Genomic DNA, 7,622 nt, shown 5'->3' on the forward strand with positions numbered 1-7,622 from the left:
TTGTGTATTTCATTAATCTTAGGACGTGTTTGAACCCACACTGAAGACAGCCATGTCATTTAGGCAATTGGCATGCTTTTGTACTTTGTCGGGTTAATATCTGTGTTATCCTCATAGTTTGAAGGTATTTATAATTTTTCAATAGAAATGTTTATTTTTAATTTATGACTCTCAGTCTCCCTTATCTCTGTGGGTTAAATTAATTCAAGTTGGAATTTGGAATAAGCTTTTGGCTCGGCAAGAATTTTTAAAAATGAAAATGATCATTTTTATTTTGAAAATTGAATTTCTAATGAAAGAATTGGAGATAGGATTTATTTGGATGGAGACATTGTTGACTGGTAATGTAGTAAAACATCCAGTCTAAGTGCTGGAACCTAATCTTAGCTTTTAATTTAGATTTAATTTGTATTAAAATAGCCAGTAAATGAGAAAACCATATTCATAAAAGTAGACTGATTTTATCCAAGATAATTCGATAATGTTCCTAACATTTCCTCAACTTTGTGATATCACACTTAGAGACCTTACCAAAGATCTTGTTAAATAATTTTGATGCTCTCATTTCACTAGATGAATATATTTATAATTCTCTGTGTAATGTTTATTTCAACAGTTTTAGGAGGTTTTTGAAACTGTTTTTTTCCTTTTTACTTTTTATAATGCATTTTTTAATGACAAATGTACTAAATATTCAGACTCAGATTGCACAGTGCGATTTGCACACATTAACCTCTCTGACTTCATCCCCTACTACTCTCCTCCTCGCTCAAACTGGTTCAGCCACACTGGCCTCCTGACCATTCATTGACCATTTTAGGTATGTGTCCAACTCAAGGACTTCGCACTTGTTTTCTCTCTGCCAGGAATGCTCTTGCCCCAGAATTTTCATGGCTCTTTCTTTCATTTCCTTCAGGTACTTTTCAGTTATTACCTTCTCAATGAGAACTTTATTCTCTTTAAAATAGCAACACTGCTGCTCTAATGCCACCAGTCTATTCTCCTTCCTAGATTTTTTTTTTCTCCATAACATTTATCATCATATAAAGTAGTATGCATGGTACTCATATGTTTAAGTAAATGTGGGCCAGAAATTATCTGTTTATGTTACTGCTATGTTTCCAGCATCCGGAATATAATAGCTGCTCAAAATATATTAGTTGGATAAATGAATGACCACAGAAAGTATGAAAAAGTGCAGAAGAGCAAAGAGAAGAAAATATTCATAATCCTATAACCTGGAAAAACTCTTGGCTCATTATCTAACATGAAGCCTATTTTATAATAAAGGGTTTGAATATCTCATGTAATGTATTTTGCATATCACTTTTCCATCATTGCGAAGTTGAAAAATCATGTCAAACCATCGCAAGTCAGAGAACGCTGTATATAAACACAATAATAATATTATTAGATTTTAACTCACCTCATTCATGACAAATTCAGAGTAAAAAAATAAGGAAATGCAGGATCTAAGTAACAATAAATTAGATACATCTAATGTGAAGTTTTATGCTTGAAAACTGAGGCTATGCTTTTCTTTTTTAATGTCCATTAAACTTGAATAAAAATAGTACTAATAGGCCACAGAAAAAAATGACAACAAATTGCAGAAGGTACAAATAGCACAGAACATATTTTCTAATCAATATGTAATGGAACTAGAACTAGACAAATAAACACTAATCATTTGAATAACAAATAAATAAACCATTCTCAATGTATTTTTATGCAGAGAGGAAATAAAAAGTGAAAAAGCAGAATATCTACAAAATACCAGAAGAAAATTTATGGTGTTGGATTTTGATAAAATTTTATATGAAAGTATTTGGGCTCGGCGCCATTTGAAAGAGGTGCTATCAGCTTTGTTAAATATTCCTTGTTTACATCCTGAGTGAGTAATTTACTGTTTCCTGCTGTGTTCCTGTGGAGGCAGCCCTGTGTCTTTTCATTCAAAAACACAGTTGAAGAAAGAAATCCATGCATGATATACCCACTCTCATGGCATAGAAGGTCAGGAAAGACTAGGAAATAATGATTTCCCTTCAATCCTCTGCTCAGATGTGACATGTATTATCTCTGTTCAAATTTCATTAGCTCAGCCCAAAGGCAATGAGATAGAGATAAATACTCTACCACCAGAGGCTGACAACACACTATGTATGGGGATATATTAATCTTCTTTATACAAAAAGGAGTGAGGGTCTACCGCCATGCCACCCTGAACAAGCCCGATCCTGTCTGATCTCATAAACTAAGCAGGGTCGGGCCTGGTTAGTACTTGGATGGGAGACCACCTGGGAAGACCAGGTGTTGTAGGTGTAAAAAAATAAAAATTAAAAATTAAAAATAAGGGATTATAAGCTGACAAGGTCCTTGCAATCTGTGAGGTCAACCAAGGGTTGCCTCGCCTAAAATAAATAAATAAAACAGAAAAGGGTGGAGGACTGAATAATGCCACAAGATTATATAATTGGCCATGGGGCATAGAGTTTTTATATGATTTTCTGTTAATTCTATGGGTCTTAGTATATTTGTATTTTCTAATTTGTCACAAATTATCTTTGGAAATTTATTCTGAAAAATTATCAATTTCATCTAAAATATAAATGTATACCCGGTCTCTAATTTTAAATCTCTTCTGAATATATAAGTATATTCCCTTTTTCATACTAATGTTTATATTTATATTGTGTCTACTCCTTTTCTTGGCCAGACTTGTTCTTTTATGCCAAGATGAAATAGCTATGCTCACAAAAAGATTTTGTAAGACTTTGGGGAAAGTAGGACTTTGAGGCCTAATTGACATAACTGAAGCATAAAATTGTCAGTAGAGCTATTCATGCTATCCCTTCTCTGCAGCTTTACACAGTAAAGCTTTAATATGCTGAGTACTCAAGGTGGTCATTAGCAAAAAATGGATATTCCTAGATGTGTTAACATTCTTAGAAAGGGCAATAGCAGCACAGCAAGAAGACTTGACAATCAGACCAGAGCAGAAAAACTTGAAAGAGCTTACTGCTAGATATAGATAAGACATGATTCTAAAGATTTCCAGAAACTACTTTAGATTTTAGAGGTTGGAAATCCAATAATAGTAGATGGCACCTGAAAACCATCATGTGTTGGCCATGAGTATTATTGTGACCTTGTATACACATAACCTGAGTCTGAGATTCTGATGGTTCCTCATATCCAAAGGGTTATGGCTCAAGTTTGAAAATAACTAATTTAGATATAGATTTATCTACATTATTTTTTTTTTCTAAATTGGATGAAAAGTCAAGATGATGGACTTCTTTTATCTATTTAGGAATACGTTATTGTAATACAAATATTTGATATTGCTATTTTACCTTTTTTTCTGTGGGATAAGGAGCTTGTAGGATATGGTGACTGTATTAATTTCCTAGGGCTGTATCTAACATGATAATATATTTATTATTAGCATAGAGAATGTTGTCCATCTTTCAATGTGTAATTTTTTGAGTACTTACCATTAAACTTGCAAAAAAATCTTGGCATATAAAGTAAATAGTCAATATTTTCCTCATTTTAAATTTAATTTTATACTTGAAGTTATTAAAGTAGTTATTAAAGCAGATAAATAAAACTAAACCTAAGCCAATGTAGAGAGTTTATTCTTCTATATGAGAAGAATGAATAAAAATAGGGAAAAAAAATGATCAAGTCTGGACTAATCCAATATACAGGCTCATAATTTTGCCTTCTCTGAAATCAATATTCTTTAAATAGCTGTTTAATGCTATATAAAATAAATATTTACTTGGAGGTGTGAATTGATATAGCATTAAAAAATGGTTTCCTTTAGTCTGTATATTGAAAAAAAAGGACTTATGTACGAAATATAACATACATTTTGACTTGTTTGAAATTGTCTATTATGTCACAGTTCTTCCCTTCTTTATAACTAGATTGTGTTGGTCATATACACTCACAAAGAATACAGGTAACTTATGCAGTTCGTTTTACAAAGCCTTGCTGAAAATATATTAAACACTCTTGCTTTATTTTTCTTTTTTTTTTCTTTTTGCCTTATAAAACCTCTTGTTTTTAGCTCTTCTCTCTTGTTTCTTTGGCAATTTTCTAAACATTTTAAAGTATTTAACTTTAAATAAGGAAAAAAAAATGATTCCTTATAAAGAGCATTTTGCCAATCATTATTCAATTACAAAATTTCTGCTAACTGAATTTCAACTAACTTCAACTAACCTGCCACAGACTTAGTTGTGCGGCTCCTGGTTATCCCAGACAACTTTTTTAAAACTTATTATAATGAACTATAGTCTATAAACAGAGGAATTAATAAAATATAAATGTGTAATAAAACTGCTACCCTTGCCAAGGAACAGAACATTGCCAACACCTCAGAGAACCCCCATATATGCCACCCAATTCACAGCCTTTTCTCTAAAGATAACCACTATCCTTACTACATGTATGATTCCCTACTCTATGGTTTAGTTTTGCTTGCTTTATGGACTTATGTAAAAGGAATATTACTGGCTGTACTCCTTTGTGGCTTGTTTCCTTTACTTGATATTATGTTTTTGAGACACATACATGTTGTCTAGCATATTTGTAATCTGTCCTTTTTCCTGTTGTATACTATTCCAGTATATGAATATACTACAATTTACTCATTCTCTTCTTGATAAACCTTGCGGGGAGAGTTGTATATATCCTGTTAATGGGCAAGAGCTTTTTTAGAGAATATAACTAAATTTGGAATTGCTGCTATAGAGTATGTGACTATCCGAGTTTAAAATATAATGTTAAAAAGTTTTCATTAAATGTCACATTAATTTGCATTCCTGCCTGTATGCAGGAGTTCTTGTTGATATATTTTTTCTTTAATACTTATAATTAACTGATTTTTAAAATGTTTGCCAATATAATTAATGCAAAGAGGGACTTCATCGAAGTCTTAACTTGGAAATTGTTGATTACTTATGAGGTTTAGCATTTTTTTCATATGTTTATTGGACTTTTAAACTTACTCTTTAGGGAAATCATTGAGAGTAATAATGAGGGTGGATTATCCTATTTTCACTTCCTATTCTCTGGGGACCTGGAATCAAATATCAGTCAATATATACACTGTATCCTGGAAGCCAGGACCATGACTCAAGCTATCCTCCCTCAGAAAGCACCTTAGTAGAGCTTTAATAGGCCATCCCAACTTTATACCATACTAGCTTCTTCTGAGTGATGAGGTATATGAGGAATTCCATAAATCCCACTGTCATGTGCTCATTGTCATATCTTCTTTGCCATAAAATTGATCCTGTGGTTTGAGGCAATATAATGCAGAATACTGCGTGGATATCTTAGACATTTTGTAAACCCTCAGATGATGATGCTCTTGGAAGGATGTCAAATCCATATTTGTAGTAGGTGCCAATTTAAATAAAAATTAATTACTACCTCATCTAGAATGGAAGGGCTCCAATATAATCAGCCTAGCCTCTATCGGCAAGCTAGTTTCTTCAAGAAGCAGTGACATTTTTGGAGTTTAGCAGCAGCAGTAGCTAGATGAGCATGGAAGAGAGGGAAGCCCTTGTTATTGAGTCTATGCATAACGTTTATCCTTTTCCACCACATCCACGCTATTATGGCCAGTATTTGGGATAATAAAAGAAAGAGTCTGCCTGACATTCATATGATAAGTCATTCTATTCATCCTGCATATAAGATTTAAATGCTGTCACCTGGCCTCTAACATTTTATAATCCCATCATCTCCCTAGAAACTAGGGAGCTCAGTTTAGTGGCAGCATCTCCCTCTCAACCCTAACCTATATAGGACAACCACTACCTTTGAGCTTTTTAAAGATGCAGGTGTCTACCTCACCAGTGAATCTCACTTTTCTAGGCCTCTAACTTCTTTCTCAACTGTTTTTCAAAGGACTTCTGGCATCTTCATGTCATTTACTCTAGGCAATTATCTTTGTTGAATCTTGAAGGAGCCAACCTAAAGGAGTTTTATGAAAAACTCCAAGTATCTTTGCCAGAACATGGGATCTTGAGTCACATGTGACTGTCTTAGCAGCAATAAATTTTCCTTTATCTAGATTTATATTTACAACACTTGCTCCAATCAATATAACCATGATTATTGTTCTTCCAATTTCTTCTGGTGTATCTGCCTAATCCTGCAATTTTTTAGGGTGTAAGTCATTTCCTCCTGTCACAGAGACTTTACTTTAGCTCAAAATGTGCTGAAACTTGACCCTGGTTGTTGGCTTAGAGGCTATGAGAAGAAGAGGGGCCAGATCTTGAGAAAGACAAACATCTTGCAAGACACCTGGCTAAGGTGAGGTCTTTGCAGAGTCCTCAGCAAGGAGAGAATGTTCATTTCTAACAAGGGGAAGAATGTTGTTCATGTTAGTGTAAAACATTAGGGGAAAACTGAATATTCAAGATTTTTAGGCTTGTCCACTCAGGTATGACCATCTCATGTTTCAGGGTGCCACTTTGTTCCTTTCATAGCCCTGACATTGCCATAGAAGCTCATTCCAGATGGCTACCTTTGCTGTTCTGCCACTCTTCAATTAGATCCTGAAAGTCAGCTCCATAGCTGTGGTAGATGAGTATCCAGTAATTGCCACCAATGAGGCCATCTGTCTTTCAAATCATGGCTTGAGTTGATATTTGGTTGGCCCGAACATGTCATTTTCTTTTTTAAATTTTTATAGTTGTAATTACCATTACAATCATACCATTTCTGTGCCATAGCACAGAATAATTTAATGCTTCATAGTCTACCTGCAAATGATCCCAATCGATAACATAGTCTACCTGCAAATGATCCCAATCGATATCATAATTAAGTAATTATGATACAATCGCTAGTAAGTTATTTCTCTCACTACCAGCAATGGAATTCTTGTTGACTCATGTATGATCAGTGAGTAATATAACTCTAAAATTTTATGCCAAAGTTCTTCTTTTTAGGACAATTCTTGTTACCAACCACCATAACATGAATTCCCCCCAAAACAGACCCTGAGATAAAAGTTTACATATGAGTAGTTTGAGAATATGTTCTTAGGGAGCACTGGGGCTTTCAGGGGTAATAAAAAATGGAAGAAGGATGAGTTATTGATTTGACTACTATTATAACAACTGATATGCAGACCTGAGAGCTCTAAGAAGACTGTGAAATGCATCCCAGAACCATTTTCCCTGGAAAGAAGAAAAGAAGTATTTAGATATGGGCTTTTGCCATAGATTACTCTACCGGCTATTTACTCTCCCTCACTTTTGGATTGCTCGTGCATGGATACTAAGTGGTTTCCTACAGGCTCTTATGCTGTGGTATCAGAGAAGCTCTGGGATAAAAAAAAATGAAGATAATAAGGCACAGTCAGCTGAACCTGTATGAATCTGGTGGAAGTCTGCATGGTACTTGATGATGTATCAGTGGATGGAATAAGCAATGAGGACAAAAGGATTTGAAATGGTGCTAAAGAAGTGTCTAACATAATTACCCATCAAGTCTTTTGGCCATGTTACAACTCACACTTACTCAATTTAAAAGTCTAATTTTATATTTGACTTAAATATTATTAAGGGGAATATGATCTATTTCACATACCA

The 7,622-nt window shown here is 34.0% G+C and overlaps 1 pseudogene; it reads left to right on the forward strand.

Annotated features, from left to right (window-relative positions):
* Positions 1-2,203: 2,203 nt before the first annotated feature.
* LOC111730636 lies at positions 2,204-2,322 on the forward strand (annotated as a pseudogene).
* Positions 2,323-7,622: the final 5,300 nt, after the last annotated feature.

The sequence above is a fragment of the Pteropus vampyrus genome, unplaced genomic scaffold (assembly GCF_000151845.1).
Source record: "Pteropus vampyrus isolate Shadow unplaced genomic scaffold, Pvam_2.0 Scaffold325, whole genome shotgun sequence".
Lineage (NCBI taxonomy): Eukaryota > Metazoa > Chordata > Mammalia > Chiroptera > Pteropodidae > Pteropus > Pteropus vampyrus.